This window comes from Hyalella azteca, unplaced genomic scaffold (genome assembly GCF_000764305.2).
Source record: "Hyalella azteca isolate HAZT.00-mixed unplaced genomic scaffold, Hazt_2.0.2 contig13225, whole genome shotgun sequence".
Taxonomy (NCBI): Eukaryota; Metazoa; Arthropoda; class Malacostraca; order Amphipoda; family Hyalellidae; genus Hyalella; species Hyalella azteca.
In genome coordinates, this window is record NW_025943154.1 from 770,574 (window position 1) to 783,391 (window position 12,818).

Here is a 12,818-nt window from a genome sequence, read left to right on the forward strand (position 1 = left end):
AGTGCGATGACTAAGCTGATTTTTCTGTTTTGAAAAGGAATGATTAATAATTTATACAGTTTACCAGCTGCAGAGTTTCACTTTAAGCTTGAAAGAACATTTTAAGACTTAAAAAACAAAATTTCACTTCTGAATCTAATTTTGTGATAATGAAAGAGCACAAAATCTCTTCTCTGGGAGTTGCTGTTATGTCCCTTAAATTTGATTACTTTAAAGGCAAGTGAGAAAATCGACACACTATCAACATTGCTATAACCAAAATCACAATTTAATTAAAAGTGGTAGACTGAACATTGGTTTACATATCAATGGACGATCACATACGTAATTTATTCTGAATCAAATGTTAAATCCGTCAAGCTATTAGTTTCTCGATCTAACTTCTATCGATTTTGAAGCTTTGTTGGATAGCAGGCAAATTCACAGACACCGAACTTTGAGAGCCCGAAAATAATTATTCACATAACCTTGATATTCCGAATGTTATGCTTACATCCTGCTTCGCACATCATAATCAGTTCTTTTCTTCAGCGATCCAAATACAGAGCCGCCAACACGAAAATATTTTCAGCACTGCATGCACTTCATACACATCTAAGTGCTCAACAAACGTGATTAGAACTTCACCACTTACGAGATGTGGGAGATACAATTACAAACTCTAACGCGAGTTATATTAACGAACGTTAATCCAACACACAACGCATTATACTACAATGGAGGAGTGCCAAGCAGAGCTGTCGATGCAGTGCCACCACTTGGCACTCTGTAGGCACCAAACCTGCCTCCGCGCTCGTGTAGTGTACGCGGGGCTGCCGCGTGTGCGTTTGTTACTTCGATATTCATTTAACATCGCTACGCTGGAAGAAAATTCTTTCATCGTAATAATTTAATTGAAACCAAAGCTTTTTTAATTATAATTTTTTATTTCTGCATTACCTCAACAATTGTAAGTCGTAGTAACGTTGAAATCCGTCTGTGTGCGTGGTGTGCTAGCACGTTCAGGCATGAATATTTTATCGCCATTGTTGTCATGAACGGCTCGTACTATCTGGAATCGAAAGAGCCAGGAATTCGAGGAATTGTTCCCAAATGACTTATCAAAAGTTGAATTCCAATTGATATCTTTACACCGAAATTACACTACTTTTACGATTATGCGAATTTGTTCGATCTGGCATTTGAATAAATCAAATTTATTTATTGCATACAATTATTTTTAAAAATATGCAGTTTTCTTTACTCTTTTTCTCAATGTTTTGCTTGATTACTGAATAGTTAAAATGCTACGCAACATGGAAATAATCAATCCACGGCTGACATGGCTTGTGGTGGTGGCGCTCGATGGTTGATATGCCACCGTTGCTAGGCACGCTGCAACGATACGGCAGCCAGCGGCAGCTGTGCACCAAACTATGCCTGACATTTGGTGAAATATTTTGATTAATTTATAATTTCATTTATATGTATCATTGCTAATGCTTAGGTAATTTATTAGACATGAAATGTGGCTTTGTATCAATTCGCGAGCAATAAGTATCAGTCATTGTTATTGAATATCATTGTGATAACGCTCGTGAATGTTCATTTATTGAGTTCAAAATTTAAATCTGACTGCATTTTCTGTACATAAAGGATTGATTTAGTTTCCGAGACTTATTAGCAATGCTTTAATTTAAATCAGCGTTGCCGCCCTTAAGTCTGAATCTCATACCCTTAAGATATTCAAACAGCTCTCATCATTTTGAACGGTAAACGTAAAGATGAATGGGTAATATTTTCCAATTAATAAGACAATTTTGTAGCAACGGCACCACCATATAAATTGGATCTGACACTGATACTCAGTTTTGCCAGGCAAACCTGGGTCAATAGGACCCAACAAAAAATCTCATTTAGATTTAGACAAAATCTCATCAAAAATCAAAATCTCACATATTTAGAAAAAATCTCATAAAAAATCAAAATCTCTCATATTTAGACAAAATCTCATCCTTTTCTCTGAGTGTCGGTGCTTGTGTTGAAAACGACCGATGATCGAGCGTCATTAGCAATCACAAAAGGTTTTGACTCCTCGCGCCCGAACCTTAACCCTTTAGCGGGCAAGCATTGAAATATCCAGAAATTAAAATTTCAGAAACCATTTCAAGAAAGTAAGAAGTATTATACAATATATTTATTTCCATGAATTTTTGCAAATTTTGCCTATTGAAGGTTTAAATCGCACTTGAAGAATTCAATAAATGCAATCAGTACACAAAATTTTTCTTTATAATTAAAATTCAGTTTATGCAAATGAAAAATTAGAAACATAAAAATTTAATTTAATTAAATTTAATCAAGTTGCCAAGATAAATAAATATATATATTGATACTTCCACCTTTTGAAGAAAATGCGGAAAGAGAGTCAGTTCCATTGTCCGAGTCAAAACCTTCTTAATCTGCCCGATAGCTGCCGGGGACGTCGATAAGGCGGAACCGTCGTCAAGGGCACGCCGGTTCTGGATACCAAGAACTCGGACGAGTTGTCGAAGTGAGAACTGCCAGTTCGAAGTGATTATTCGCAGAAAAGCTATATCCATTAATTGTATATATCTGCGTATAATATATTTAAATATTAATTGTATAAATAAATCATTGTAATATCTGCATATAATATATATATTAATTCATTTAATTGTATAAATATATAATTGTATATCTAATGCTGAATCAAGATTCCCCACTTGCTCATCAGATCATTAATTAATTTTACGCTCATTCATTAATTATTTGGCGTATATATAAATTTTCTCTATAGGTAAGCGGCATGAGGAACTAATACATATTATCATGGCCTTTAGTATATGTTTCCGCGATTAACGATTTTACGATCGTTTATTTTAGATTTATTTACGAAATATTATGCATTGTGCTCCCCTCATTTGAAAGCTGCATACTAATATTGTACTGAATGATAGCTTTCATCGAATTGTTTTCTTCACAAAATTTCCAAACGTGGTAATTTATAGAGGCAATGCGTCTACTAAAACTTATTTCGGTTGAAGCAATTACTTTTAATGCGGTAAAACTGAACCTGCTGCTGGTGAATATGATTTATTTCCTAAAAAATTTAGTTTATTGATGCCTCCTATCATGTATTGTACATCACACAGAGAATATTCTCATTCATATAAATGGTGTGAGGTTGTTTTCACCAGTAATTTTCGCACAGGCACATAGTCATGCCAATATTTAAAGGCGGAAACCCATTTCCAAAACTTAACAAACTAGGAAGTAGTCATTGGTTTGTCAGTGTTATGAAATATAATTTTTCTAAAAAACGTGAACGTTTAACACGTGACTTTTCGAGTAATTAAATGCTTTTAAAGCCATCATACACATACTTACATTTGTTACATAGCAGAAATCCGAAACCATGCGAGATGCGGCAAGGAAATATTCCAGGAGAATATGTGCTGAAAAGTTATAGTCCCCAACGAGAAATTCCTACATAGAAACGTTTTCTATGAACGTAACCCAAACGATAGAAAAAATAGGGTAAACATAACTGTTTTCACGGTGAACCACGCTATGCACCTGCAACAAAATTATCGTATGCTCTTCTTCATTGCATCCGTTGCGTGGCACGCAATAAATGAACATGATATGTTAAAAGTTATACTATAAGTCATAATCCACTAAATATAAAAGAAAGGCGGAATAATTCATTGCAAAGTGACCGCCAAAAAATTGAGCACATTTTGCTGGGATAAATCCCAGCATTAGTATTATTATTAGTTTTAGTTTTAATTGTTTTTTAGTATCCGCATACACGGACATGCGCGTTCCGGGTTATTCGAAATTTTTGGCGGTTAGAGAAGCGTCGATGGGCCCACTGTTACCGGGATAAACAACGATGTGACACGTAGAAAAAGCAAAAATAGTGAGTAATTTTATCGTGACTTATCCTTTTCACGTTCTTAAAGTGTCTTCGTAGCAAATTGTCTGTAATGTGACTCAGCAAACTCGTTTCTACCAAACATTAATTTGATAGAATCCTCCTGGCCAGTAGCTTAACTTGTCCTATAGAATAGAATAGAAGTGTCGGTATTGAAGAAATAGGCCCGTGGCCTGTTGCCGATTCTTGAACTTTTCATGACTTGATTCACAGGGGATCCGGCCTTTGGAACTCGATCTTTCCATAACCGAGGATTGCTTGAAATAGCTGCTGGAATTCTTGCCTGATCCGTAATTTGCTAGGCATTTTAAGACTGACCATATGCTCCTGCATACCTTCGTCTAGTCTGTTTTTGAAGATGTTTATACTCGGAGCGTCAACGATTCTATCGCGCAGGGAGGCTGTTCCACATAATATAATAATAATATAGCGGTTTCAGCGTTTATTAGGCCGGAGGCCTGTCACCGATTCTAAACATTGCAGAACATCCACAGCTTGTTGCGGGCTTGAACTCACAACTCACTGCTTCAATTTTGCTTTTTGCTTTAACCGCCCGGGCTCCTTGCCGATTCTGACCAGAAACTGGCGCAGAGAGCTGGGATCGAACCCGCGCCTCTCTGCGCCAATCTTGGTACACTGAACTTTTAACCACTGGGCCACCCTCACATGTCGGTGACTCGAAGCGAGAAAAAATGTTGTCGCATTGATGTGTTCCAAATTCCAACGCTTTTTTTTAGTTTATAGCCGTGGCCCCTGGTGTTGGTTCTATCAAATTATAGTAATCCTTTTGGGACCTTGTATAAGCCATGAGTATACTTGTATGCTTCAATGAGGTCCCCACGCAGACTTCGCCATGCTTTTCCGCCTGAGTCTCTCCAGCCATTTCTTGCGAAAATTTTCTCTCTCTAAAGGGGTAGCATCCTACTTAACAAAGACTGAATTAAACTCAATGAATTCACTTAGTTTTCTCGCAGCCTTAAGCACATGTCTGACCTGGGCTGTATCCTGCACAGTTACCAGTAGCGGTCTACAGGTGGTAGTGTCTTTTGATCGCAGCCTCTTGCATGCCGTCATATTCACAACGACGCTAAGTGCCTTGGCACAGCAATCAGTAATAAATTCAGCATCCGAAGCATTGCTTTCGGGAACGTTAAACCAAACCAGGTTAAGTTTTCTTCTCTCTCTATCCAGCAGTTCACGAGTGCTCTCGTTGGCGAGATCAGAGATGACCTCTTTGCGGCCTTTATCTTCTGCGTTATCGCTATTTTCTGTTTTGTGCAGATGAGCTTTCATTTCCACCAGCTCGTTTCGTAACGAGTGTAATTCGCTACGCAACAAGCTCAATTCTTTCTTGTGGTTCTCCTCCATTTCGGCTCTCTTTCTCAACTCTTGCTTGTTGGTTTTTCCATTTCGGCTTTTAAGACAGAAAACATTGAAGAGCACTTCTCTCGGTATTACTTTAGATTAAGTGCATCCAAAAAAAAAGTTTTTTTTTTTTAATTATATGTCTTTTGGGGTGTAGATAAAGAATCTGAAATCCGTTTTTGGCGGTCGGCATCGGAAAACCGATTTTTATCTATGCCGATTTTTATATATTTTGTATGATAAAATGCAAGTTAAATCTTGGCCCCAATATCCGTGGATTTATAGCGTTTTTAATTAACGTAGCCTCGGTGACCCATATACTCATGCAACCACGACATTGCAACCACGGTTAGGTTAGGTTAGGTTTTTTCGCCAATTTTGCCGATTTTTGCCCGATTTTTTTACGAATTAGAGCCTCGGGGAAAAAAATCGGTTTTCCGATGCCGACCGCAAAAAACGGATTTCAGATTCTTTATCTACACCCCAAAAAACATATAATTAAACAAAAAACACCCTTTTCTTGGGTGTACTTAATCTAAAGTATTACCCTTCTCTTCCACCATCTTTTCGCTTTTTATAGCGCTAAGTGCAGGTTGTTGGCAGTCCTGGCAGTACCAGTGTACTGACTTGTTTTTGTGTTCCTATGCAGTATTACTTAGCATATGCGACCTGTATTTTATAAGAATTCAGGTGTTAAGTGTCTCTCAGATAACATGAATATGAGTTAGTCCCTTTCTGATAACTTTGCATCATTTTCATGTGTAATTTTTCCTGATTTATCAGTGATATGAGTAGGGATGTTCAAGCATTGTTTACTGTTTCATGATTTTCTATCTCACAATGCACAGCCTGATAACTATGTTCTGTGTCATTGAATCCGGTTAAACTCTCATAAATGATCTTGATATTGTCAATTATTAACAGTTTTGCCCCATTTATAACGTGTGTTTGTTTTTTCTGAGACTGATTTTCTAGCTTACTGCAATATCAAAGTGATTGCGCGAATTAATCAAATTGTCTATGATTTATGAATCAATTACTATTTTAAATTTCCTTGTGTAACGTAACCAGGCAGTTTGTACCGTATAACCCTGAACGGAACTTTTCCGTGACAAAATATTTTCTATTGCCGCCTAGATAGGATTCTGAATAATCCTAAAGCGTCTTGAATTGCTCAGTCGTTGCCGACTAACGTTCAGAGGAATTACCCTTTAAGACTAATATATAAGTTCTGCCTTCTTACGGTACCCTGTTTTGCAGAGCACGTCATGTGAAGACATTCTGAATATAAGAAGTACAGTAAGGCGAAGAAATCTGTATTTCATTGACCGACCCATCTGCGGCCTCTGGCAATACGGCCGCGACATTGATATACGAAATATTTATCGTAAAGGGTACGGTATTCACATATTCATTCATACCCACAGGGAAGACAAACCCTGCTTTTCTGCACTGAATAGAAGTTATGAGTGGTTATATAGGTTGCTTAAAAAATACGTTTATTTGTTTTAATTAAATACTAATTAATGTAAATTTCTCTAATAATTTCTACCACAGCGCATTGATAATAACTACTTATGTTCCAAAATTCAAACAAATCCGTTCGCTATCAAAATAATTATGAGTGTCTCGGTTGATTGAAAAATACATTTATTTGTTTTAATTAAATGAAAACTAAGTCATGTTAAAATATGTAATAATTCCTGCGGGAGCGTATCGATAATAAAAACCAGGCATCGCAGAACCAACCAACCAGGCATCGCAGAAAATTCGACACTGAACCTGAAAATTCGATTCCTGATTCCTGAATAGCATTTATGAATAGGATTCTGAATATCGTTCCTGATTCCTGAAAATAATTTCTGAGTTACTTCTCAATATGACGTTGTCATGTCATCGTTACATTTACAACGTCAATAAGCTTGATCAAATTTGTATTAAATGTATTATTTAGATCGCTATTTTTTCAATTTTACGAGTGAGTTCGGTCTCTTATATTTAAATTTTTGAAAAAATTCTGAGCGGTCATATTGTAGTTTGGATTTTTAAGAAGTTTAATTCAAAATGGCAAAAAGTTCTACAGGAAAAATTAATAAAATTTACCTCGATGTCAGTCAATGTATCTGAACAACCGTAAATTAGCCAACCTAACGTTTATTCTAAAATTTATATATGTAATGTGGTTTTAAAGACATTAATTTAATTATATGATACTAACGATAGAATAAGTTATATTCTAGAAAATTCAAACTTCGATGGTGAGTCATTGGCAGAGATTTCTATGCAGCGTAGCAGTACACGAATGTCGTTTGTCGTGATACGTTGTTTGGTTTTTGCTGTGCTTCCGCTTGCTCTCAAACTCAATCTGTGTTCGGATTCTGAACTTCGGTGTGATTCATCATTCATTGCACTTGCAGCGTTGCAGTCTTTTGCTGCTTTGCCGGACACTGTGGCACACAGGATTGCAGTAAGTGATATTTTATTGACTATAAGTTATTTCCATTTCTAATGTATCGAGATCAACCGTGAAGTCGTGAACCGTGATCACGATTGTCGGCCGACCAGAACATGGCGACTGAGGCTGAGCCGCTGAGGGCGTTGGCTCATGAGATGATGACGATGAGATGAGATTGACTGATATAGAATTTGAGATGATGAGTCATGAGTCATGTCATGACTCATGAGTGATGAATCAATAGAACCATACTCGTGGCTCTTGGTCACTTGACTGACTTGAGAATGGATTTGGGAAGTGGGAACTTGGCATTTGGGACTTTAAACTTTAAGACGTTGGGGTCTGGACGTGTACAGTTCCATTTCCAAAACTTTCCTGTTACAGCATTTGCATTACGATGGTTACGTGTCAGCGTCGCATCGCATGCTGCATCCTGCATGCATCTTGCATCACGTTCACGCATCATGAGTCGCATGACATATCATTGCTGCGGCACTGGCACTCTGGCAGTCTGGCTACTTGGCAAGATCCAAATGCCAATGGTGGTTGATTTGGCCGGCGCGCGGCGGCCTATGCACATGCAGCCTGAGCCAGTAAGCCCTGCCCTAGTGCCCTGGAGGCTGGACTCATTGTCATCGATAATGTGATTTGAAATTGAATCTATTGGTTAACTGTTTCACAGGCAACTGGCAAGAAGTGAATTTGAAAATGAAATATCACAAATTTATTAAACTAAAATGTCACATAGGTACCTTGTTCAATCAAGAAAGTAAGAAGTAGTGAAGTACTATATTATATGATTGTGAATGATTTATGAATTACATAAATACTTATTTCTAAATATTTTACAAATTTTCTATAATCCATAAAACAGTTTTAAATTACACTTGAAGTTAAAGAATTTATTAATATTAAATGCAGTCACTCCCCAAAAATTTTTTTATGATTAGAAATAAGTTTATGCAGATGATAGATGAAAATAAATTATAAAATGTAATTAATAATTTGACCATCAGGATCAGACCATGGCATGCACGGTAACTTGCCTGCGAAGGGGTTAAATAAAAATTTAATATTATATCATTGTTGAACAACATATTACACATTATTTTCATTTTTAATGTATGCAATTTTTCCTCAGGTCATCTATCTTCTTCTAAAGCTGTACAGTCTACATCAAGGCTACCCCTACCCATCATCCTATAATTAAGTTTGCCTTTAAAAATGTTGAATCTATAGATAATGGTTCATTTCAGGCTAAATGTAACTTTTGTAAATTTGGTGGGGGAATTGTAAAGTTCAGTACAAAAAGTTACAGTAATTTGACTTGACACCTAAAGCGTCAGCACTTGAGTTGCAGCGTCAGCGAGAGGTTGCAGGATGACCTATCGTCAATCTACGATTGGACCCTAGTGAACAATATGCAGTTCAACGGCACCAAGTTCGAAGTAATGAGACACAGAGTCAGCACAGAGATCGGGATGCCACATCGCTACTTAGCATCAGATGGCACAGAAATTGAGGAGAAGCAACTAGTTCTCGGAGTGTTGATGAGTACTGAAGCCACGCTCGATGCCCATATCGAGGAAATAATCGCGCGCAGGCGGCAGCGGATGGGGTGGATATGGCGGACATTTCGAACGAGAGAAGCAGCACCAATGATTACACTCTTCTGAGCCCTCGTGCTCCCCAATCTTGAGTATTGTTGCCAACTTTAGACGCCACTCAAGGCGGGTGCGGTGCGGAAACTGGAGGCAGTGCAGCGGACCTTCACGTACAGGATCAGCGGCATGAGGGAGCTGAACCTGAACTACTGGGGAAGGCAGAAACACCTGGAACTGTACTCACTGGAGAGAAGAAGGGAAAGGTATATCATACTGTACACTTGGAAGATGATAAACGGACTGGCTCCCAACTTTGAGAGTGAGACCTCCAAAATAAGGACATATTACAACGAAAGAAGGGGGAGAACCTCCCCCCGGAGCGCCATAAGGACCTCTCTTGTCAGAATTCCACCATGGCGGGTGTGTATTCTTAATTTATCAACAATATCTGAAGCTACTGTCTTTATTAGTTTATTGTCTAGCCTCAAACAAAAATCCAAAAAGATTTATTGAAATTATTAGCCGGCAAATAAAAACATGTGCAATGTTGTTAATAAATGGAGAAGTGAGAACGTGAAAAGAAGTATCAAAATTGAAAACTTGGCATAAATTGACATAAAAAATAAGGAATAGGTAGAAATTTACTCGCTTGGTTAAAATAGGATTTGCTGTAGAGAAGGTTTCTCCCGGCCATCGTCTGATCGTTTATTTCGTCATCTTCTGATCGTTTATTTCGTCATCGTCAGAGCGGAGAGGCCGCCAATGTGAATAATGGCTCTTCACCAATCATGATGTGCAACTGCAAGTAGATGGCGACCGTGGCTGTTTAATGTCCCACTTATTTCTTTTCAGTACGACCAAATCGTTTCAAAACTTCTACATAACATAACATAACATAGTGGTGTCGGCGCTGAAGCGTAGGCCTGATGTGGCCTGTCGCCGATTCTCTTCCTTTTCGTTCACAGAAAATTTAAAATCGTGTCATTTGACCGGATCTTTTCATGACTGACGATAGTTTGAAGTAGCTACTAGACTTCCACCGGGTTCGATAAGGAGCTAGGCATTTCAAATCTGAACATATATACGTATATTTTTTACATGATTAGACAAAGATCATGATTAGACAAAGATTAGACATGATCATGATTTTTTTACATGATTAAACAAAGACTATTTCAAGATACTGACGTTTTAGGGGGAATTTTGAAGAGGTAAAAATTTTTATAAATACTCTCAAAAATGACACTAAAACAACCTGACACACGTGATTGTTTACGTTTTGCGATCTCAGTGACGTCATAGGCGGAACACTAAACTCCATCCGCAAAGCTGAGCTTCTTGTGGGTCAACCTTCTACTAGTTGGGTGGATAGCTAGAGGTCAGCAAAGCCCAAGTCCACAGTGCGATTCATATGCCTTCCCGAGCGTAACGCAGCCGGGCATCTTCACGGCTTTCGACAGAGCGTCCACCACAACAGCGCCGTTCAGTCACAGGCACTGCTTCACAGCGCCGGAGCATAACTGGCCGGAGCGCAACAGGCCCTACCACAACAGGCTACTCCTAACGTAACCTAACCTGCGCCGGCGCCTGCTGCGGTAGGGCCTTTGCGCTCCGGCGCTGTGAAGCAGTGGCTGTGTTGTGCACAGCGGATTTACTGTTAGCCGGAGTTACCCACAGCTCATTGATCTGAGGCTATTTGTAGATATTGCATGCTGATGAATGGCGTTGGGCCCAGGGCCTGTTTACGAGTCAATTTTGTTACCCACGGCTGCGCTCCCCTACTAGTTCAACCGGGTACGCAGCCGTGCACCACCAAATTTGTGCACCAATCAGCCTTGAAAGGAACGCCTAGCATATTTCCGGATGACCACCAATCAGCCGCGGATTAAGCCAACCGTCGGTAACCAGCCCGTGACATCATCTTGCTTTAAATATTAGGAGCTTTGCGCACCATATTTTGAAGCGAATAGCCCAGAAAGTAATGGTTATGCACCACTGAACGTTGCATCGAATCATCACTTCATACCCTGACTTTAGCTCCAATTGTAACTTGCGGACAACGGACAGTGACCAACCAGCCCAGGTCGCCAGTGGAACTGTGTGCATCCTGCCGTGCACCACCAGACCGTCACTTTAAGCTCACAGCATTGGGGTTAGGTTTCAGAAAGCATTATTCTGTTCCAAAATCTATCGTCCTTCGACGAGCGACTTCTACAGCTTCGCTAAATTACGTAACTTTTCGCTCACAGCATCTGGGGTTAGGTTCCAGATAGCATAGTTCTGTTCCAAAATTTATCGTCGTACGACGCGTGGCCGTTCGACCGTGGGCTGGTTCGACACACGGGACAGATACGGACGGCTCCGGCGCGCTCCGTCCGGGTGGTGTAAATTTTTTTCGCGTGTTGGCAGACGACGCTGGGCCATACGACGCCAGGCTTATTTTCCTGTGGGCTGATTGATCTAATTCAATGGATGTGATCTGTCTGGTGGCGTGCGGCTGATAACGCTACAGTCAAGATGTGTTGTAGGCTACGTTCTTCAGGGAAGGTATCATGATAGTCCATTCGAAGCACGGCAGTGGTGGTCTCCGACAGTCGTCCCTCGTCAATACGTCTAGTCTTTGCTCGTCAATACGAGACACATTGAGGCGAGGCTCTATCGACTGTCTGGGCTAAGTCTACGAAGTTCCGTTAATTTTCCCGGACAATAACGAGACTTCGGGTCAAAGGGACGACAGCTGTAGCTTCGTCAGCTTATGAGCTGAACAACGGCTGTAATGGGACAGCTTATAGCTGTAAATATCGAAGCCTACAGCTACAGTATATATCGACTGACCAAAACAGTCCGGTCGATCACGACGGCAGCTGTTATACGTTCTTCTCAGCTGGATCACGTTGTGAAGCTGTACAAAAGCGGCTTTTATTTTTCATTGCAAAATATAACTAAAGGTCAATACGTGTTATAGCGAGCACGAAATTCAAGCAGAGCATGAAGGAAAAATGATGAACGAACTTTCATTTCCTTCCATGTTTGGCAGAACCTAAATGTGCTACCAAAATGTAGGCAGAAAACAAAGCAATAAGCTAAGCGGGAACAACAATTGAGTTTTCCACACTTGAGCCGCAACTACGTTGCTTGGTTGCTAGGGGCCTTCCGCTAGGGGCGCTTCCATCGCTGATATTTTAAGAGAGCATTTTCTTTTGCCAAAATAGAGCAATGAGTTGCGTGTTTGAGACGTGCTAAAAGTTGTAAATATTTCGGCGATGCCAAAAATTGGCGACAGGTCTGATGGGCTAATGAACGCTAACACCGATCTGCTTGCATCTTTACATTACTTGACGTTATAAATTATACATTCTGCACATCTCTACTTTTGGTTTTCTTGTGCATATTTCTACTGCTAAATTCATCTTTGTTTAAATAATACAGCCAAGGACTCAAACTAATTCTGATT